Source organism: Sinohyriopsis cumingii, chromosome 5 (assembly GCF_028554795.1).
Source record: "Sinohyriopsis cumingii isolate HCF-2022 chromosome 5, ASM2855479v2, whole genome shotgun sequence".
Taxonomy (NCBI): Eukaryota; Metazoa; Mollusca; class Bivalvia; order Unionida; family Unionidae; genus Sinohyriopsis; species Sinohyriopsis cumingii.
The window spans coordinates 73272675-73297517 of NC_142965.1; positions in this window are offsets into that span (position 1 = coordinate 73272675).

Here is a 24843-nt window from a genome sequence, read left to right on the forward strand (position 1 = left end):
CTTATCTTTATAAATTGTATGAAGAATTTCAAGAGAAAAAAAATTACAAGAAAGGGCTATTAATGCCAAATGTTAAAAAGAAAAGGGGAAAAGAAGACCATGTATATAATAAATTACCAAAAGTCACTTAAGCCTGCATTTCCTATATGACACAAAGTGGTCTATGGCAACCGGTACAGCTTCCTTGAGTCCTACAGTGTTCTCTATCCTGGTTTATGGCATGCTGTTCTAGAACTAGATTTTTTTCTATTTATACATCATTTATTATGACATATATGTGAAATATCTAAAAGCTGACCATAATCATCCATACGTGGTATATTGTGTTTAAATAAATTATTTTGTCGCATATATGACAGTCTATGAGCAGACACAACTGATATTGAGCCATGTGGCCATACAACTTTCTGTATGCCATTGCCGTCTCTATCAAATGTACCTCTCCAAAACCAGCATGTGTTTTTTTTTTCTGAAGATTTTATACATTTTCTATGTAAAAGTCTGTCAATATCAGACCAAAACTTCTCAATATCCATTGTTTTACCAAATGACACTATGACAGATTATAAATGGCGGCTACGTATACTCGTTACTATGGATACACTGTGAAGATGATCTTACCTTTAGGTATCACGGTACCAATTGTTTTTCCATAGACCTTAATGCTAATGTTTGGGGAAATAAATATATTTTCTATCCTACTTTACCATGCATGTCACACACTTTTCTAGAGAGCAGTGTTAGATTGTCAATTTGACAATGACAGAACCAAGTACTCCATTGCATTTAAGAGAGATAACTCCACTGGAACTAGACAGGGGTGAGAGTTATCTAGTCACAACAGGCACATTTTCAGCCATGTGTACCATATTTTAAAAAAATCAAAGAAAATACAAAATATAATCTAAATAGAAATTAACATACACTCACATATTGCCAAGATGCTACACTTTTTTTAAGCCTAACAGAAAGTATAACTCTTACATAATGCACCAATCACAGTTAGTGTTGTTCTTTATTTCTGAATGCAATCTTCCCTACACCTTAGGCTCCGCCCACGTGGTCTTGCGCAATTGGTACCGTTATACCTATAGCAAACCTTAATTTTTCCTATAATCTGTGAAATAGTTCGGGACTGTATAAGTAACAAATGTACTTAGTCTCACTTGTAAAAATCAGTTTGATGAGTTGCTAAGCTATGTCTTATATGAATGTGTATAGAAATGTCATTGAACTGTTTTCAACTCTTGTTTTCATACTTTAGCTTCACTAGCAAAATTATATTTTGAAATAAATGAATTCTTTTAACTATGAGTTGTGTCTTATTCAAATCAACACTTATCTAACTTCACTTTGGCAATATGGGATAAATCACATTATGTCATATTATGTAATAGCAAGGTCAAAGGTCAATGCACTAGTTAGCATGTACCTGTTCTACTCTTAAAATGACATTTTGATCTAAAATAAAGGACTTTATATTTGTTTTCTAAACACAGAACTTAACATCAGGGACAGGTTGATATGACCCAATCTTAAAAATAAAGGTCTAGGCTATCAACAATTTTCACTGCCTCTTAATAAATGAGGTCACTAACCCCAGTCCTTTCACACAGTTCAGCCTCCCCCATCCCTTCTGTAACATAAACAGCAAACTTTCCTCCCCTAGATAGTGACTAATATTCATACAATAAGCCACTCTATGATCATACCTTATACAGTACAACTTTTAACCACTTTGGATTGGGGAATCAAGAACAGAAAAATGCCAAGAAAAAGTACTAAGCCTAGCAAATCCAAGGGAGTTAAAAACAGGAGGACAGTGTGTTTCCAAAAGGGACATGTACCTCACAATAAAGGGTTCGCATACGACAACAATAAAGAACAGAAAACAGAAAATAGAAAGTTTATAAGACTCACATCGGATCAGTATGTGGAGGCTGTGCCAAATCAAAGCAATGAAAATCCGTTGACACCGGTACCGCTACGCCCGCTACCTGCATCAAGACTTCAGGTGGAACAGTGTGCATATCCATCTGAAATGAAAGGGTAAATAATGTAAAGCATACCGACATATGCAATTTGTATGGGTCATACACATTAAGTTCATATTAATTGGCTTCAATTAAACCGGTGTAAGAATAATTTAAAAAACAAAACAAACAAACAAACAGTAAGCTTTGCTCTGACAAATTATGAAAGCAGTTTTACTATAATTTCCATAGTTATTTAGTGATACTGTAATAATGTATCATTAATCTTCTGATTATTGGCAGTAAAAATACTGAAAATGTAACTTTTTATTTCTTGAAAAGATTTGTGCTATGAAGGGAGATAACTTAATGAGATGCCTACACATGTGTAGTAATTTTCTTTTCATGTCTTAATTAATTATCCATGTCATACAAGTCAGTTCACATTAAAGTGATTTAAATTACATGCATTAAATCAAAAAAAATTACAATGTCAGAATGTGAGTGTTCACATAATCAAAGAACTATCTATCTATCACTCTCTCTCTCTCTCTCTCTCTCTCTCTCTCTCTCTATATATATATATATATATATATATATATATATATATATATATATATATATATATATATATATATATATATATATATAACTTTATATAAGTATAGCAGAGAGTCTCAGGGTAGTTATTATTGTTCTTGTTTTTGTCAGAGATGAGGAGTCATCCACTAATCGCATTATAAATGTTCATCAGAATGAAGTAATGTGGAACAGCATCTTCAGAGAACATGCACAAATATCCCCAAAGTGTTTGGAGTTTTTCAAATGGGACCAACAGTCTAAGGAACAATGGGGCCTTGGTTGGGGAGAACGGGCAATATGCACCACATGCAGTTATAAATAAGAGATGTTTAATCTGTATGAAGAAATGTATAATAAAAATCCTGGACGCAAAGCAGCCAATATAAATAGAGGGCTGCAAGTGGGGCTGACACAAGTGTCCATGGGAAATGCTGGCCTAAGGAAATTACTCCTGTCTGCCAGTATTCCTGCCCCTTCCACAAAGGGGATGCCAAAGGTTTCAAACAAAATTTGTAAAGAGATTATACAAGAAAATATTTTGGATATGAGAAGTCGGAGACAAAAGCGAAGAGAAATTAATATCGCAAAGGGAAATCCACCTGATATCATTGATGTACAAGGAGATGGTTTATACAATAATCCTTTGTATTCTGGTGTTGGAAAAACTCCATTTCAGCCAGCAACACAAGTTTGCTACTTACAGGCTGAAAATGTAACATCAAAGAATGACATTATTGCCCTAACAACTAAAAATAAATTGTGTTCTCATCACATACAACACCAATCACATGAACTTTATATGACAAACAAGACCTGTGATTGTACTGCAAATATAAGTATGGAAACTAACATCGGTGATGAGGAAACTTGGGCCTCGGAATGTCTTCTCAACCTAAAAGAAGATAATTTTGAAGTGCAGAACATAACAACTGATCCAGATACAAGCAGCTATAGGGCTGCAGTCAACCTATACAATGAGGGGATCACTCAGACTATCCCTAAACACTTTATTGACACAAGACATTTCTCTGAAAACCATAGGAAATATATAAAAAGGTGCCCAAATTTGGTTCACATGATGTCAGGGCTTACCAAAGCTGCTAGACAAAAAATGTGTCAAAGGTTTGCCATTGACTTGAGTCAGCGGTGTCAGGTGGAGTTTGAAAATGCTTTTAATAAACTTAACGGGGATACTGACAGAGTCAAGGGTTGCCTTTCATACAGTGTAGATGCTATTGTACAGTGTTACCAAGGAGATCATAGTCTGTGTACTGATAATTCATATGCATGCAATGGTAACTGGTTGGAGAAAAGTCCATACTTGCCATCTAATTTTAAAATGCATGTAACAAAACTGTCTGAGGGCATATTGCGGGGTTGAATTAATTATCGTTTGGGACCATTCAATTTGGAAAAAACAAAATTTAACACAAATACTCAAAAGGTTGAGGCAGCACATAGGGTTTTAAGGCGTTCATTGCCAAGATGTATAACATGGACAAGGAATTTTTCTGGTAGAGCACACAGTGCAGTGCACTCTTTAAATAATGGGCCTGGGGAATCCATACTACAACTATGCAATGCAATTGGCTGTAGCATTTCATCTGGAACTAGGGTTGCTTAAAGACTAGCTCAGAAGCAGAAAATATTTACACGATATAAAGCGTACAAAAATTCAATGGCATTTAAAAGAAGAAGATGTGAGAAAAGAACTTATCTTTATAAATTGTATGAAGAATTTCAAGAGAAAAAAAATTACAAGAAAGGGCTATTAATGCCAAATGTTAAAAAGAAAAGGGGAAAAGAAGACCATGTATATAATAAATTACCAAAAGTCACTTAAGCCTGCATTTCCTATATGACACAAAGTGGTCTATGGCAACCGGTACAGCTTCCTTGAGTCCTACAGTGTTCTCTATCCTGGTTTATGGCATGCTGTTCTAGAACTAGATTTTTTTCTATTTATACATCATTTATTATGACATATATGTGAAATATCTAAAAGCTGACCATAATCATCCATACGTGGTATATTGTGTTTAAATAAATTATTTTGTCGCATATATGACAGTCTATGAGCAGACACAACTGATATTGAGCCATGTGGCCATACAACTTTCTGTATGCCATAGCCGTCTTTATCAAATGCCCCTCTCCAAAACCAGCATGTGTTTTTTTTTTCTGAAGATTTTATACATTTTCTATGTAAAAGTCTGTCAATATCAGACCAAAACTTCTCAATATCCATTGTTTTACCAAATGACACTATGACAGATTATAAATGGCGGCTACGTGTACTCGTTACTATGGATACACTGTGAAGATGATCTTACCTTTAGGTATCACGGTACCAATTGTTTTTCCATAGACCTTAATGCTAATGTTTGGGGAAATAAATATATTTTCTATCCTACTTTACCATGCATGTCACACACTTTTCTAGAGAGCAGTGTTAGATTGTCAATTTGACAATGACAGAACCAAGTACTCCATTGCATTTAAGAGAGATAACTCCACTGGAACTAGACAGGGGTGAGAGTTATCTAGTCACAACAGGCACATTTTCAGCCATGTGTACCATATTTTAAAAAAATCAAAGAAAATACAAAATATAATCTAAATAGAAATTAACATACACTCACATATTGCCAAGATGCTACACTTTTTTTAAGCCTAACAGAAAGTATAACTCTTACATAATGCACCAATCACAGTTAGTGTTGTTCTTTATTTCTGAATGCAATCTTCCCTACACCTTAGGCTCCGCCCACGTGGTCTTGCGCAATTGGTACCGTTATACCTATAGCAAACCTTAATTTTTCCTATAATCTGTGAAATAGTTCGGGACTGTATAAGTAACAAATGTACTTAGTCTCACTTGTAAAAATCAGTTTGATGAGTTGCTAAGCTATGTCTTATATGAATGTGTATAGAAATGTCATTGAACTGTTTTCAACTCTTGTTTTCATACTTTAGCTTCACTAGCAAAATTATATTTTGAAATAAATGAATTCTTTTAACTATGAGTTGTGTCTTATTCATATCAACACTTATCTAACTTCACTTTGGCAATATGGGATAAATCACATTATGTCATATTATGTAATAGCAAGGTCAAAGGTCAATGCACTAGTTAGCATGTACCTGTTCTACTCTTAAAATGACATTTTGATCTAAAATAAAGGACTTTATATTTGTTTTCTAAACACAGAACTTAACATCAGGGACAGGTTGATATGACCCAATCTTAAAAATAAAGGTCTAGGCTATCAACAATTTTCACTGCCTCTTAATAAATGAGGTCACTAACCCCAGTCCTTTCACACAGTTCAGCCTCCCCCATCCCTTCTGTAACATAAACAGCAAACTTTCCTCCCCTAGATAGTGACTAATATTCATACAATAAGCCACTCTGTGATCATACCTTATACAGTACAACTTTTAACCACTTTGGATTGGGGAATCAAGAACAGAAAAATGCCAAGAAAAAGTACTAAGCCTAGCAAATCCAAGGGAGTTAAAAACAGGAGGACAGTGTGTTTCCAAAAGGGACATGTACCTCACAATAAAGGGTTCGCATACGACAACAATAAAGAACAGAAAACAGAAAATAGAAAGTTTATAAGACTCACATCGGATCAGTATGTGGAGGCCGTGCCAAATCAAAGCAATGAAAATCCGTTGACACCGGTACCGCTACGCCCGCTACCTGCATCAAGACTTCAGGTGGAACAGTGTGCATATCCATCTGAAATGAAAGGGTAAATAATGTAAAGCATACCGACATATGCAATTTGTATGGGTCATACACATTAAGTTCATATTAATTGGCTTCAATTAAACCGGTGTAAGAATAATTTAAAAAACAAAACAAACAAACAAACAGTAAGCTTTGCTCTGACAAATTATGAAAGCAGTTTTACTATAATTTCCATAGTTATTTAGTGATACTGTAATAATGTATCATTAATCTTCTGATTATTGGCAGTAAAAATACTGAAAATGTAACTTTTTATTTCTTGAAAAGATTTGTGCTATGAAGGGAGATAACTTAATGAGATGCCTACACATGTGTAGTAATTTTCTTTTCATGTCTTAATTAATTATCCATGTCATACAAGTCAGTTCACATTAAAGTGATTTAAATTACATGCATTAAATCAAAAAAAATTACAATGTCAGAATGTGAGTGTTCACATAATCAAAGAACTATCTATCTATCACTCTCTCTCTCTCTCTCTCTCTCTCTCTCTCTCTCTCTCTCTCTCTGTATATATATATATATATATATATATATATATATATATATATATATATATATATATATATATATATATATAACTTTATATAAGTATAGCAGAGAGTCTCAGGGTAGTTATTATTGTTCTTGTTTTTGTCAGAGATGAGGAGTCATCCACTAATCGCATTATAAATGTTCATCAGAATGAAGTAATGTGGAACAGCATCTTCAGAGAACATGCACAAATATCCCCAAAGTGTTTGGAGTTTTTCAAATGGGACCAACAGTCTAAGGAACAATGGGGCCTTGGTTGGGGAGAACGGGCAATATGCACCACATGCAGTTATAAATAAGAGATGTTTAATCTGTATGAAGAAATGTATAATAAAAATCCTGGACGCAAAGCAGCCAATATAAATAGAGGGCTGCAAGTGGGGCTGACACAAGTGTCCATGGGAAATGCTGGCCTAAGGAAATTACTCCTGTCTGCCAGTATTCCTGCCCCTTCCACAAAGGGGATGCCAAAGGTTTCAAACAAAATTTGTAAAGAGATTATACAAGAAAATATTTTGGATATGAGAAGTCGGAGACAAAAGCGAAGAGAAATTAATATCGCAAAGGGAAATCCACCTGATATCGTTGATGTACAAGGAGATGGTTTATACAATAATCCTTTGTATTCTGGTGTTGGAAAAACTCCATTTCAGCCAGCAACACAAGTTTGCTACTTACAGGCTGAAAATGTAACATCAAAGAATGACATTATTGCCCTAACAACTAAAAATAAATTGTGTTCTCATCACATACAACACCAATCACATGAACTTTATATGACAAACAAGACCTGTGATTGTACTGCAAATATAAGTATGGAAACTAACATCGGTGATGAGGAAACTTGGGCCTCGGAATGTCTTCTCAACCTAAAAGAAGATAATTTTGAAGTGCAGAACATAACAACTGATCCAGATACAAGCAGCTATAGGGCTGCAGTCAACCTATACAATGAGGGGATCACTCAGACTATCCCTAAACACTTTATTGACACAAGACATTTCTCTGAAAACCATAGGAAATATATAAAAAGGTGCCCAAATTTGGTTCACATGATGTCAGGGCTTACCAAAGCTGCTAGACAAAAAATGTGTCAAAGGTTTGCCATTGACTTGAGTCAGCGGTGTCAGGTGGAGTTTGAAAATGCTTTTAATAAACTTAACGGGGATACTGACAGAGTCAAGGGTTGCCTTTCATACAGTGTAGATGCTATTGTACAGTGTTACCAAGGAGATCATAGTCTGTGTACTGATAATTCATATGCATGCAATGGTAACTGGTTGGAGAAAAGTCCATACTTGCCATCTAATTTTAAAATGCATGTAACAAAACTGTCTGAGGGCATATTGCGGGGTTGAATTAATTATCGTTTGGGACCATTCAATTTGGAAAAAACAAAATTTAACACAAATACTCAAAAGGTTGAGGCAGCACATAGGGTTTTAAGGCGTTCATTGCCAAGATGTATAACATGGACAAGGAATTTTTCTGGTAGAGCACACAGTGCAGTGCACTCTTTAAATAATGGGCCTGGGGAATCCATACTACAACTATGCAATGCAATTGGCTGTAGCATTTCATCTGGAACTAGGGTTGCTTAAAGACTAGCTCAGAAGCAGAAAATATTTACACGATATAAAGCGTACAAAAATTCAATGGCATTTAAAAGAAGAAGATGTGAGAAAAGAACTTATCTTTATAAATTGTATGAAGAATTTCAAGAGAAAAAAAATTACAAGAAAGGGCTATTAATGCCAAATGTTAAAAAGAAAAGGGGAAAAGAAGACCATGTATATAATAAATTACCAAAAGTCACTTAAGCCTGCATTTCCTATATGACACAAAGTGGTCTATGGCAACCGGTACAGCTTCCTTGAGTCCTACAGTGTTCTCTATCCTGGTTTATGGCATGCTGTTCTAGAACTAGATTTTTTTCTATTTATACATCATTTATTATGACATATATGTGAAATATCTAAAAGCTGACCATAATCATCCATACGTGGTATATTGTGTTTAAATAAATTATTTTGTCGCATATATGACAGTCTATGAGCAGACACAACTGATATTGAGCCATGTGGCCATACAACTTTCTGTATGCCATAGCCGTCTTTATCAAATGCCCCTCTCCAAAACCAGCATGTGTTTTTTTTTTCTGAAGATTTTATACATTTTCTATGTAAAAGTCTGTCAATATCAGACCAAAACTTCTCAATATCCATTGTTTTACCAAATGACACTATGACAGATTATAAATGGCGGCTACGTGTACTCGTTACTATGGATACACTGTGAAGATGATCTTACCTTTAGGTATCACGGTACCAATTGTTTTTCCATAGACCTTAATGCTAATGTTTGGGGAAATAAATATATTTTCTATCCTACTTTACCATGCATGTCACACACTTTTCTAGAGAGCAGTGTTAGATTGTCAATTTGACAATGACAGAACCAAGTACTCCATTGCATTTAAGAGAGATAACTCCACTGGAACTAGACAGGGGTGAGAGTTATCTAGTCACAACAGGCACATTTTCAGCCATGTGTACCATATTTTAAAAAAATCAAAGAAAATACAAAATATAATCTAAATAGAAATTAACATACACTCACATATTGCCAAGATGCTACACTTTTTTTAAGCCTAACAGAAAGTATAACTCTTACATAATGCACCAATCACAGTTAGTGTTGTTCTTTATTTCTGAATGCAATCTTCCCTACACCTTAGGCTCCGCCCACGTGGTCTTGCGCAATTGGTACCGTTATACCTATAGCAAACCTTAATTTTTCCTATAATCTGTGAAATAGTTCGGGACTGTATAAGTAACAAATGTACTTAGTCTCACTTGTAAAAATCAGTTTGATGAGTTGCTAAGCTATGTCTTATATGAATGTGTATAGAAATGTCATTGAACTGTTTTCAACTCTTGTTTTCATACTTTAGCTTCACTAGCAAAATTATATTTTGAAATAAATGAATTCTTTTAACTATGAGTTGTGTCTTATTCATATCAACACTTATCTAACTTCACTTTGGCAATATGGGATAAATCACATTATGTCATATTATGTAATAGCAAGGTCAAAGGTCAATGCACTAGTTAGCATGTACCTGTTCTACTCTTAAAATGACATTTTGATCTAAAATAAAGGACTTTATATTTGTTTTCTAAACACAGAACTTAACATCAGGGACAGGTTGATATGACCCAATCTTAAAAATAAAGGTCTAGGCTATCAACAATTTTCACTGCCTCTTAATAAATGAGGTCACTAACCCCAGTCCTTTCACACAGTTCAGCCTCCCCCATCCCTTCTGTAACATAAACAGCAAACTTTCCTCCCCTAGATAGTGACTAATATTCATACAATAAGCCACTCTGTGATCATACCTTATACAGTACAACTTTTAACCACTTTGGATTGGGGAATCAAGAACAGAAAAATGCCAAGAAAAAGTACTAAGCCTAGCAAATCCAAGGGAGTTAAAAACAGGAGGACAGTGTGTTTCCAAAAGGGACATGTACCTCACAATAAAGGGTTCGCATACGACAACAATAAAGAACAGAAAACAGAAAATAGAAAGTTTATAAGACTCACATCGGATCAGTATGTGGAGGCTGTGCCAAATCAAAGCAATGAAAATCCGTTGACACCGGTACCGCTACGCCCGCTACCTGCATCAAGACTTCAGGTGGAACAGTGTGCATATCCATCTGAAATGAAAGGGTAAATAATGTAAAGCATACCGACATATGCAATTTGTATGGGTCATACACATTAAGTTCATATTAATTGGCTTCAATTAAACCGGTGTAAGAATAATTTAAAAAACAAAACAAACAAACAAACAGTAAGCTTTGCTCTGACAAATTATGAAAGCAGTTTTACTATAATTTCCATAGTTATTTAGTGATACTGTAATAATGTATCATTAATCTTCTGATTATTGGCAGTAAAAATACTGAAAATGTAACTTTTTATTTCTTGAAAAGATTTGTGCTATGAAGGGAGATAACTTAATGAGATGCCTACACATGTGTAGTAATTTTCTTTTCATGTCTTAATTAATTATCCATGTCATACAAGTCAGTTCACATTAAAGTGATTTAAATTACATGCATTAAATCAAAAAAAATTACAATGTCAGAATGTGAGTGTTCACATAATCAAAGAACTATCTATCTGTCACTCTCTCTCTCTCTCTCTCTCTCTCTCTCTCTCTCTCTGTATATATATATATATATATATATATATATATATATATATATATATATATATATATATATATATATATATATATATAACTTTATATAAGTATAGCAGAGAGTCTCAGGGTAGTTATTATTGTTCTTGTTTTTGTCAGAGATGAGGAGTCATCCACTAATCGCATTATAAATGTTCATCAGAATGAAGTAATGTGGAACAGCATCTTCAGAGAACATGCACAAATATCCCCAAAGTGTTTGGAGTTTTTCAAATGGGACCAACAGTCTAAGGAACAATGGGGCCTTGGTTGGGGAGAACGGGCAATATGCACCACATGCAGTTATAAATAAGAGATGTTTAATCTGTATGAAGAAATGTATAATAAAAATCCTGGACGCAAAGCAGCCAATATAAATAGAGGGCTGCAAGTGGGGCTGACACAAGTGTCCATGGGAAATGCTGGCCTAAGGAAATTACTCCTGTCTGCCAGTATTCCTGCCCCTTCCACAAAGGGGATGCCAAAGGTTTCAAACAAAATTTGTAAAGAGATTATACAAGAAAATATTTTGGATATGAGAAGTCGGAGACAAAAGCGAAGAGAAATTAATATCGCAAAGGGAAATCCACCTGATATCGTTGATGTACAAGGAGATGGTTTATACAATAATCCTTTGTATTCTGGTGTTGGAAAAACTCCATTTCAGCCAGCAACACAAGTTTGCTACTTACAGGCTGAAAATGTAACATCAAAGAATGACATTATTGCCCTAACAACTAAAAATAAATTGTGTTCTCATCACATACAACACCAATCACATGAACTTTATATGACAAACAAGACCTGTGATTGTACTGCAAATATAAGTATGGAAACTAACATCGGTGATGAGGAAACTTGGGCCTCGGAATGTCTTCTCAACCTAAAAGAAGATAATTTTGAAGTGCAGAACATAACAACTGATCCAGATACAAGCAGCTATAGGGCTGCAGTCAACCTATACAATGAGGGGATCACTCAGACTATCCCTAAACACTTTATTGACACAAGACATTTCTCTGAAAACCATAGGAAATATATAAAAAGGTGCCCAAATTTGGTTCACATGATGTCAGGGCTTACCAAAGCTGCTAGACAAAAAATGTGTCAAAGGTTTGCCATTGACTTGAGTCAGCGGTGTCAGGTGGAGTTTGAAAATGCTTTTAATAAACTTAACGGGGATACTGACAGAGTCAAGGGTTGCCTTTCATACAGTGTAGATGCTATTGTACAGTGTTACCAAGGAGATCATAGTCTGTGTACTGATAATTCATATGCATGCAATGGTAACTGGTTGGAGAAAAGTCCATACTTGCCATCTAATTTTAAAATGCATGTAACAAAACTGTCTGAGGGCATATTGCGGGGTTGAATTAATTATCGTTTGGGACCATTCAATTTGGAAAAAACAAAATTTAACACAAATACTCAAAAGGTTGAGGCAGCACATAGGGTTTTAAGGCGTTCATTGCCAAGATGTATAACATGGACAAGGAATTTTTCTGGTAGAGCACACAGTGCAGTGCACTCTTTAAATAATGGGCCTGGGGAATCCATACTACAACTATGCAATGCAATTGGCTGTAGCATTTCATCTGGAACTAGGGTTGCTTAAAGACTAGCTCAGAAGCAGAAAATATTTACACGATATAAAGCGTACAAAAATTCAATGGCATTTAAAAGAAGAAGATGTGAGAAAAGAACTTATCTTTATAAATTGTATGAAGAATTTCAAGAGAAAAAAAATTACAAGAAAGGGCTATTAATGCCAAATGTTAAAAAGAAAAGGGGAAAAGAAGACCATGTATATAATAAATTACCAAAAGTCACTTAAGCCTGCATTTCCTATATGACACAAAGTGGTCTATGGCAACCGGTACAGCTTCCTTGAGTCCTACAGTGTTCTCTATCCTGGTTTATGGCATGCTGTTCTAGAACTAGATTTTTTTCTATTTATACATCATTTATTATGACATATATGTGAAATATCTAAAAGCTGACCATAATCATCCATACGTGGTATATTGTGTTTAAATAAATTATTTTGTCGCATATATGACAGTCTATGAGCAGACACAACTGATATTGAGCCATGTGGCCATACAACTTTCTGTATGCCATAGCCGTCTTTATCAAATGCCCCTCTCCAAAACCAGCATGTGTTTTTTTTTTCTGAAGATTTTATACATTTTCTATGTAAAAGTCTGTCAATATCAGACCAAAACTTCTCAATATCCATTGTTTTACCAAATGACACTATGACAGATTATAAATGGCGGCTACGTATACTCGTTACTATGGATACACTGTGAAGATGATCTTACCTTTAGGTATCACGGTACCAATTGTTTTTCCATAGACCTTAATGCTAATGTTTGGGGAAATAAATATATTTTCTATCCTACTTTACCATGCATGTCACACACTTTTCTAGAGAGCAGTGTTAGATTGTCAATTTGACAATGAAAGAACCAAGTACTCCATTGCATTTAAGAGAGATAACTCCACTGGAACTAGACAGGGGTGAGAGTTATCTAGTCACAACAGGCACATTTTCAGCCATGTGTACCATATTTTAAAAAAATCAAAGAAAATACAAAATATAATCTAAATAGAAATTAACATGCACTCACATATTGCCAAGATGCTACACTTTTTTTAAGCCTAACAGAAAGTATAACTCTTACATAATGCACCAATCACAGTTAGTGTTGTTCTTTATTTCTGAATGCAATCTTCCCTACACCTTAGGCTCCGCCCACGTGGTCTTGCGCAATTGGTACCGTTATACCTATAGCAAACCTTAATTTTTCCTATAATCTGTGAAATAGTTCGGGACTGTATAAGTAACAAATGTACTTAGTCTCACTTGTAAAAATCAGTTTGATGAGTTGCTAAGCTATGTCTTATATGAATGTGTATAGAAATGTCATTGAACTGTTTTCAACTCTTGTTTTCATACTTTAGCTTCACTAGCAAAATTATATTTTGAAATAAATGAATTCTTTTAACTATGAGTTGTGTCTTATTCATATCAACACTTATCTAACTTCACTTTGGCAATATGGGATAAATCACATTATGTCATATTATGTAATAGCAAGGTCAAAGGTCAATGCACTAGTTAGCATGTACCTGTTCTACTCTTAAAATGACATTTTGATCTAAAATAAAGGACTTTATATTTGTTTTCTAAACACAGAACTTAACATCAGGGACAGGTTGATATGACCCAATCTTAAAAATAAAGGTCTAGGCTATCAACAATTTTCACTGCCTCTTAATAAATGAGGTCACTAACCCCAGTCCTTTCACACAGTTCAGCCTCCCCCATCCCTTCTGTAACATAAACAGCAAACTTTCCTCCCCTAGATAGTGACTAATATTCATACAATAAGCCACTCTGTGATCATACCTTATACAGTACAACTTTTAACCACTTTGGATTGGAATTTTTAATAATTTGGGGAATCAAGAACAGAAAAATGCCAAGAAAAAGTACTAAGCCTAGCAAATCCAAGGGAGTTAAAAACAGGAGGACAGTGTGTTTCCAAAAGGGACATGTACCTCACAATAAAGGGTTCGCATACGACAACAATAAAGAACAGAAAACAGAAAATAGAAAGTTTATAAGACTCACATCGGATCAGTATGTGGAGGCTGTGCCAAATCAAAGCAATGAAAATCCGTTGACACCGGTACCGCTACGCCCGCTACCTGCATCAAGACTTCAGGTGGAACAGTGTGCATATCCATCTGAAATGAAAGGGTAAATAATGTAAAGCATACCGACATATGCAATTTGTATGGGTCATACACATTAAGTTCATATTAATTGGCTTCAATTAAACCGGTGTAAGAATAATTTAAAAAACAAAACAAACAAACAAACAGTAAGCTTTGCTCTGACAAATTATGAAAGCAGTTTTACTATAATTTCCATAGTTATTTAGTGATACTGTAATAATGTATCATTAATCTTCTGATTATTGGCAGTAAAAATACTGAAAATGTAACTTTTTATTTCTTGAAAAAATTTGTGCTATGAAGGGAGATAACTTAATGAGATGCCTACACATGTGTAGTAATTTTCTTTTCATGTCTTAATTATCCATGTCATACAAGTCAGTTCACATTAAAGTGATTTAAATTACATGCATTAAATCAAAAAAAATTACAATGTCAGAATGTGAGTGTTCACATAATCAAAGAACTATCTATCTATCTCTCTCTCTCTCTCTCTCTCTCTCTCTATATATATATATATATATATATATATATATATATATATATATATATATATATATATATATATATATATATATATAACTTTATATAAGTATAGCAGAGAGTCTCAGGGTAGTTATTATTGTTCTTGTTTTTGTCAGAGATGAGGAGTCATCCACTAATCGCATTATAAATGTTCATCAGAATGAAGTAATGTGGAACAGCATCTTCAGAGAACATGCACAAATATCCCCAAAGTGTTTGGAGTTTTTCAAATGGGACCAACAGTCTAAGGAACAATGGGGCCTTGGTTGGGGAGAACGGGCAATATGCACCACATGCAGTTATAAATAAGAGATGTTTAATCTGTATGAAGAAATGTATAATAAAAATCCTGGACGCAAAGCAGCCAATATAAATAGAGGGCTGCAAGTGGGGCTGACACAAGTGTCCATGGGAAATGCTGGCCTAAGGAAATTACTCCTGTCTGCCAGTATTCCTGCCCCTTCCACAAAGGGGATGCCAAAGGTTTCAAACAAAATTTGTAAAGAGATTATACAAGAAAATATTTTGGATATGAGAAGTCGGAGACAAAAGCGAAGAGAAATTAATATCGCAAAGGGAAATCCACCTGATATCATTGATGTACAAGGAGATGGTTTATACAATAATCCTTTGTATTCTGGTGTTGGAAAAACTCCATTTCAGCCAGCAACACAAGTTTGCTACTTACAGGCTGAAAATGTAACATCAAAGAATGACATTATTGCCCTAACAACTAAAAATAAATTGTGTTCTCATCACATACAACACCAATCACATGAACTTTATATGACAAACAAGACCTGTGATTGTACTGCAAATATAAGTATGGAAACTAACATCGGTGATGAGGAAACTTGGGCCTCGGAATGTCTTCTCAACCTAAAAGAAGATAATTTTGAAGTGCAGAACATAACAACTGATCCAGATACAAGCAGCTATAGGGCTGCAGTCAACCTATACAATGAGGGGATCACTCAGACTATCCCTAAACACTTTATTGACACAAGACATTTCTCTGAAAACCATAGGAAATATATAAAAAGGTGCCCAAATTTGGTTCACATGATGTCAGGGCTTACCAAAGCTGCTAGACAAAAAATGTGTCAAAGGTTTGCCATTGACTTGAGTCAGCGGTGTCAGGTGGAGTTTGAAAATGCTTTTAATAAACTTAACGGGGATACTGACAGAGTCAAGGGTTGCCTTTCATACAGTGTAGATGCTATTGTACAGTGTTACCAAGGAGATCATAGTCTGTGTACTGATAATTCATATGCATGCAATGGTAACTGGTTGGAGAAAAGTCCATACTTGCCATCTAATTTTAAAATGCATGTAACAAAACTGTCTGAGGGCATATTGCGGGGTTGAATTAATTATCGTTTGGGACCATTCAATTTGGAAAAAACAAAATTTAACACAAATACTCAAAAGGTTGAGGCAGCACATAGGGTTTTAAGGCGTTCATTGCCAAGATGTATAACATGGACAAGGAATTTTTCTGGTAGAGCACACAGTGCAGTGCACTCTTTAAATAATGGGCCTGGGGAATCCATACTACAACTATGCAATGCAATTGGCTGTAGCATTTCATCTGGAACTAGGGTTGCTTAAAGACTAGCTCAGAAGCAGAAAATATTTACACGATATAAAGCGTACAAAAATTCAATGGCATTTAAAAGAAGAAGATGTGAGAAAAGAACTTATCTTTATAAATTGTATGAAGAATTTCAAGAGAAAAAAAATTACAAGAAAGGGCTATTAATGCCAAATGTTAAAAAGAAAAGGGGAAAAGAAGACCATGTATATAATAAATTACCAAAAGTCACTTAAGCCTGCATTTCCTATATGACACAAAGTGGTCTATGGCAACCGGTACAGCTTCCTTGAGTCCTACAGTGTTCTCTATCCTGGTTTATGGCATGCTGTTCTAGAACTAGATTTTTTTCTATTTATACATCATTTATTATGACATATATGTGAAATATCTAAAAGCTGACCATAATCATCCATACGTGGTATATTGTGTTTAAATAAATTATTTTGTCGCATATATGACAGTCTATGAGCAGACACAACTGATATTGAGCCATGTGGCCATACAACTTTCTGTATGCCATAGCCGTCTTTATCAAATGTCCCTCTCCAAAACCAGCATGTGTTTTTTTTTTCTGAAGATTTTATACATTTTCTATGTAAAAGTCTGTCAATATCAGACCAAAACTTCTCAATATCCATTGTTTTACCAAATGACACTATGACAGATTATAAATGGCGGCTACGTATACTCGTTACTATGGATACACTGTGAAGATGATCTTACCTTTAGGTATCACGGTACCAATTGTTTTTCCATAGACCTTAATGCTAATGTTTGGGGAAATAAATATATTTTCTATCCTACTTTACCATGCATGTCACACACTTTTCTAGAGAGCAGTGTTAGATTGTCAATTTGACAATGACAGAACCAGGTACTCCATTGCATTTAAGAGAGATAACTCCACTGGAACTAGACAGGGGTGAGAGTTATCTAGTCACAACAGGCACATTTTCAGCCATGTGTACCATATTTTAAAAAAATCAAAGAAAATACAAAATATAATCTAAATAGAAATTAACATACACTCACATATTGCCAAGATGCTACACTTTTTTTAAGCCTAACAGAAAGTATAACTCTTACATAATGCACCAATCACAGTTAGTGTTGTTCTTTATTTCTGAATGCAATCTTCCCTACACCTTAGGCTCCGCCCACGTGGTCTTGCGCAATTGGTACCGTTATACCTATAGCAAACCTTAATTTTTCCTATAATCTGTGAAATAGTTCGGGACTGTATAAGTAACAAATGTACTTAGTCTCACTTGTAAAAATCAGTTTGATGAGTTGCTAAGCTATGTCTTATATGAATGTGTATAGAAATGTCATTGAACTGTTTTCAACTCTTGTTTTCATACTTTAGCTTCACTAGCAAAATTATATTTTGAAATAAATGAATTCTTTTAACTATGAGTTGTGTCTTATTCATATCAACACTTATCTAACTTCACTTTGGCAATATGGGATAAATCACATTATGTCATATTATGTAATAGCAAGGTCAAAGGTCAATGCACTAGTTAGCATGTACCTGTTCTACTCTTAAAATGACATTTTGATCTAAAATAAAGGACTTTATATTTGTTTTCTAAACACAGAACTTAACATCAGGGACAGGTTGATATGACCCAATCTTAAAAATAAAGGTCTAGGCTATCAACAATTTTCACTGCCTCTTAATAAATGAGGTCACTAACCCCAGTCCTTTCACACAGTTCAGCCTCCCCCATCCCTTCTGTAACATAAACAGCAAACTTTCCTCCCCTAGATAGTGACTAATATTCATACAATAAGCCACTCTGTGATCATACCTTATACAGTACAACTTTTAACCACTTTGGATTGGAATTTTTAATAATTTGGGGAATCAAGAACAGAAAAATGCCAAGAAAAAGTACTAAGCCTAGCAAATCCAAGGGAGTTAAAAACAGGAGGACAGTGTGTTTCCAAAAGGGACATGTACCTCACAATAAAGGGTTCGCATACGACAACAATAAAGAACAGAAAACAGAAAATAGAAAGTTTATAAGACTCACATCGGATCAGTATGTGGAGGCTGTGCCAAATCAAAGCAATGAAAATCCGTTGACACCGGTACCGCTACGCCCGCTACCTGCATCAAGACTTCAGGTGGAACAGTGTGCATATCCATCTGAAATGAAAGGGTAAATAATGTAAAGCATACCGACATATGCAATTTGTATGGGTCATACACATTAAGTTCATATTAATTGGCTTCAATTAAACCGGTGTAAGAATAATTTAAAAAACAAAACAAACAAACAAACAGTAAGCTTTGCTCTGACAAATTATGAAAGCAGTTTTACTATAATTTCCATAGTTATTTAGTGATACTGTAATAATGTATCATTAATCTTCTGATTATTGGCAGTAAAAATACTGAAAATGTAACTTTTTATTTCTTGAAAAAATTTGTGCTATGAAGGGAGATAACTTAATGAGATGCCTACACATGTGTAGTAATTTTCTTTTCATGTCTTAATTATCCATGTCATACAAGTCAGTTCACATTAAAGTGATTTAAATTACATGCATTAAATCAAAAAAAATTACAATGTCAGAATGTGAGTGTTCACATAATCAAAGAACTATCTATCTATCTCTCTCTCTCTCTCTCTCTCTCTCTCTCTCTCTCTCTCTATATATATATATATATATATATATATATATATATATATATATATATATATATATATATAACTTTACATAAGTATAGCAGAGAGTCTCAGGGTAGTTATTATTGTTCTTGTTTTTGTCAGAGATGAGGAGTCATCCACTAATCGCATTATAAATGTTCATCAGAATGAAGTAATGTGGAACAGCATCTTCAGAGAACATGCACAAATATCCCCAAAGTGTTTGGAGTTTTTCAAATGGGACCAACAGTCTAAGGAACAATGGGGCCTTGGTTGGGGAGAACGGGCAATATGCACCACATGCAGTTATAAATAAGAGATGTTTAATCTGTATGAAGAAATGTATAATAAAAATCCTGGACGCAAAGCAGCCAATATAAATAGAGGGCTGCAAGTGGGGCTGACACAAGTGTCCATGGGAAATGCTGGCCTAAGGAAATTACTCCTGTCTGCCAGTATTCCTGCCCCTTCCACAAAGGGGATGCCAAAGGTTTCAAACAAAATTTGTAAAGAGATTATACAAGAAAATATTTTGGATATGAGAAGTCGGAGACAAAAGCGAAGAGAAATTAATATCGCAAAGGGAAATCCACCTGATATCATTGATGTACAAGGAGATGGTTTATACAATAATCCTTTGTATTCTGGTGTTGGAAAAACTCCATTTCAGCCAGCAACACAAGTTTGCTACTTACAGGCTGAAAATGTAACATCAAAGAATGACATTATTGCCCTAACAACTAAAAATAAATTGTGTTCTCATCACATACAACACCAATCACATGAACTTTATATGACAAACAAGACCTGTGATTGTACTGCAAATATAAGTATGGAAACTAACATCGGTGATGAGGAAACTTGGGCCTCGGAATGTCTTCTCAACCTAAAAGAAGATAATTTTGAAGTGCAGAACATAACAACTGATCCAGATACAAGCAGCTATAGGGCTGCAGTCAACCTATACAATGAGGGGATCACTCAGACTATCCCTAAACACTTTATTGACACAAGACATTTCTCTGAAAACCATAGGAAATATATAAAAAGGTGCCCAAATTTGGTTCACATGATGTCAGGGCTTACCAAAGCTGCTAGACAAAAAATGTGTCAAAGGTTTGCCATTGACTTGAGTCAGCGGTGTCAGGTGGAGTTTGAAAATGCTTTTAATAAACTTAACGGGGATACTGACAGAGTCAAGGGTTGCCTTTCATACAGTGTAGATGCTATTGTACAGTGTTACCAAGGAGATCATAGTCTGTGTACTGATAATTCATATGCATGCAATGGTAACTGGTTGGAGAAAAGTCCATACTTGCCATCTAATTTTAAAATGCATGTAACAAAACTGTCTGAGGGCATATTGCGGGGTTGAATTAATTATCGTTTGGGACCATTCAATTTGGAAAAAACAAAATTTAACACAAATACTCAAAAGGTTGAGGCAGCACATAGGGTTTTAAGGCGTTCATTGCCAAGATGTATAACATGGACAAGGAATTTTTCTGGTAGAGCACACAGTGCAGTGCACTCTTTAAATAATGGGCCTGGGGAATCCATACTACAACTATGCAATGCAATTGGCTGTAGCATTTCATCTGGAACTAGGGTTGCTTAAAGACTAGCTCAGAAGCAGAAAATATTTACACGATATAAAGCGTACAAAAATTCAATGGCATTTAAAAGAAGAAGATGTGAGAAAAGAACTTATCTTTATAAATTGTATGAAGAATTTCAAGAGAAAAAAAATTACAAGAAAGGGCTATTAATGCCAAATGTTAAAAAGAAAAGGGGAAAAGAAGACCATGTATATAATAAATTACCAAAAGTCACTTAAGCCTGCATTTCCTATATGACACAAAGTGGTCTATGGCAACCGGTACAGCTTCCTTGAGTCCTACAGTGTTCTCTATCCTGGTTTATGGCATGCTGTTCTAGAACTAGATTTTTTTCTATTTATACATCATTTATTATGACATATATGTGAAATATCTAAAAGCTGACCATAATCATCCATACGTGGTATATTGTGTTTAAATAAATTATTTTGTCGCATATATGACAGTCTATGAGCAGACACAACTGATATTGAGCCATGTGGCCATACAACTTTCTGTATGCCATAGCCGTCTTTATCAAATGTCCCTCTCCAAAACCAGCATGTGTTTTTTTTTTCTGAAGATTTTATACATTTTCTATGTAAAAGTCTGTCAATATCAGACCAAAACTTCTCAATATCCATTGTTTTACCAAATGACACTATGACAGATTATAAATGGCGGCTACGTATACTCGTTACTATGGATACACTGTGAAGATGATCTTACCTTTAGGTATCACGGTACCAATTGTTTTTCCATAGACCTTAATGCTAATGTTTGGGGAAATAAATATATTTTCTATCCTACTTTACCATGCATGTCACACACTTTTCTAGAGAGCAGTGTTAGATTGTCAATTTGACAATGACAGAACCAGGTACTCCATTGCATTTAAGAGAGATAACTCCACTGGAACTAGACAGGGGTGAGAGTTATCTAGTCACAACAGGCACATTTTCAGCCATGTGTACCATATTTTAAAAAAATCAAAGAAAATACAAAATATAATCTAAATAGAAATTAACATACACTCACATATTGCCAAGATGCTACACTTTTTTTAAGCCTAACAGAAAGTATAACTCTTACATAATGCACCAATCACAGTTAGTGTTGTTCTTTATTTCTGAATGCAATCTTCCCTACACCTTAGGCTCCGCCCACGTGGTCTTGCGCAATTGGTACCGTTATACCTATAGCAAACCTTAATTTTTCCTATAATCTGTGAAATAGTTCGGGACTGTATAAGTAACAAATGTACTTAGTCTCACTTGTAAAAATCAGTTTGATGAGTTGCTAAGCTATGTCTTATATGAATGTGTATAGAAATGTCATTGAACTGTTTTCAACTCTTGTTTTCATACTTTAGCTTCACTAGCAAAATTATATTTTGAAATAAATGAATTCTTTTAACTATGAGTTGTGTCTTATTCATATCAACACTTATCTAACTTCACTTTGGCAATATGGGATAAATCACATTATGTCATATTATGTAATAGCAAGGTCAAAGGTCAATGCACTAGTTAGCATGTACCTGTTCTACTCTTAAAATGACATTTTGATCTAAAATAAAGGACTTTATATTTGTTTTCTAAACACAGAACTTAACATCAGGGACAGGTTGATATGACCCAATCTTAAAAATAAAGGTCTAGGCTATCAACAATTTTCACTGCCTCTTAATAAATGAGGTCACTAACCCCAGTCCTTTCACACAGTTCAGCCTCCCCCATCCCTTCTGTAACATAAACAGCAAACTTTCCTCCCCTAAATAGTGACTAATATTCATACAATAAGCCACTCTGTGATCATACCTTATACAGTACAACTTTTAACCACTTTGGATTGGGGAATCAAGAACAGAAAAAAAAAATGCAAAAAAAAAGTACTAAGCCTAGCAAATCCAAGGGAGTTAAAAACAGGAGGACAGTGTGTTTCCAAAAGGGACATGTACCTCACAATAAAGGGTTCGCATACGACAACAATAAAGAACAGAAAACAGAAAATAGAAAGTTTATAAGACTCACATCGGATCAGTATGTGGAGGCTGTGCCAAATCAAAGCAATGAAAATCCGTTGACACCGGTACCGCTACGCCCGCTACCTGCATCAAGACTTCAGGTGGAACAGTGTGCATATCCATCTGAAATGAAAGGCTAAATAATGTAAAGCATACCGACATATGCAATTTGTATGGGTCATACACATTAAGTTCATATTAATTGGCTTCAATTAAACCGGTGTAAGAATAATTTAAAAAACAAAACAAACAAACAAACAGTAAGCTTTGCTCTGACAAATTATGAAAGCAGTTTTACTATAATTTCCATAGTTATTTAGTGATACCGTAATAATGTATCATTAATCTTCTGATTATTGGCAGTAAAAATACTGAAAATGTAACTTTTTATTTCTTGAAAAGATTTGTGCTATGAAGGGAGATAACTTAATGAGATGCCTACACATGTGTAGTAATTTTCTTTTCATGTCTTAATTATCCATGTCATACAAGTCAGTTCACATTAAAGTGATTTAAATTACATGCATTAAATCAAAAAAAATTACAATGTCAGAATGTGAGTGTTCACATAATCAAAGAACTATCTATCTCTCTCTCTCTCTCTCTCTCTCTCTCTATATATATATATATATATATATATATATATATATATATATATATATATATATATATATATATATATATATATATATAACTTTATATAAGTATAGCAGAGAGTCTCAGGGTAGTTATTATTGTTTTTGTCAGAGATGAGGAGTCATCCACTAATCGCATTATAAATGTTCATCAGAATGAAGTAATGTGGAACAGCATCTTCAGAGAACATGCACAAATATCCCCAAAGTGTTTGGAGTTTTTCAAATGGGACCAACAGTCTAAGGAACAATGGGGCCTTGGTTGGGGAGAACGGGCAATATGCACCACATGCAGTTATAAATAAGAGATGTTTAATCTGTATGAAGAAATGTATAATAAAAATCCTGGACGCAAAGCAGCCAATATAAATAGAGGGCTGCAAGTGGGGCTGACACAAGTGTCCATGGGAAATGCTGGCCTAAGGAAATTACTCCTGTCTGCCAGTATTCCTGCCCCTTCCACAAAGGGGATGCCAAAGGTTTCAAACAAAATTTGTAAAGAGATTATACAAGAAAATATTTTGGATATGAGAAGTCGGAGACAAAAGCGAAGAGAAATTAATATCGCAAAGGGAAATCCACCTGATATCATTGATGTACAAGGAGATGGTTTATACAATAATCCTTTGTATTCTGGTGTTGGAAAAACTCCATTTCAGCCAGCAACACAAGTTTGCTACTTACAGGCTGAAAATGTAACATCAAAGAATGACATTATTGCCCTAACAACTAAAAATAAATTGTGTTCTCATCACATACAACACCAATCACATGAACTTTATATGACAAACAAGACCTGTGATTGTACTGCAAATATAAGTATGGAAACTAACATCGGTGATGAGGAAACTTGGGCCTCGGAATGTCTTCTCAACCTAAAAGAAGATAATTTTGAAGTGCAGAACATAACAACTGATCCAGATACAAGCAGCTATAGGGCTGCAGTCAACC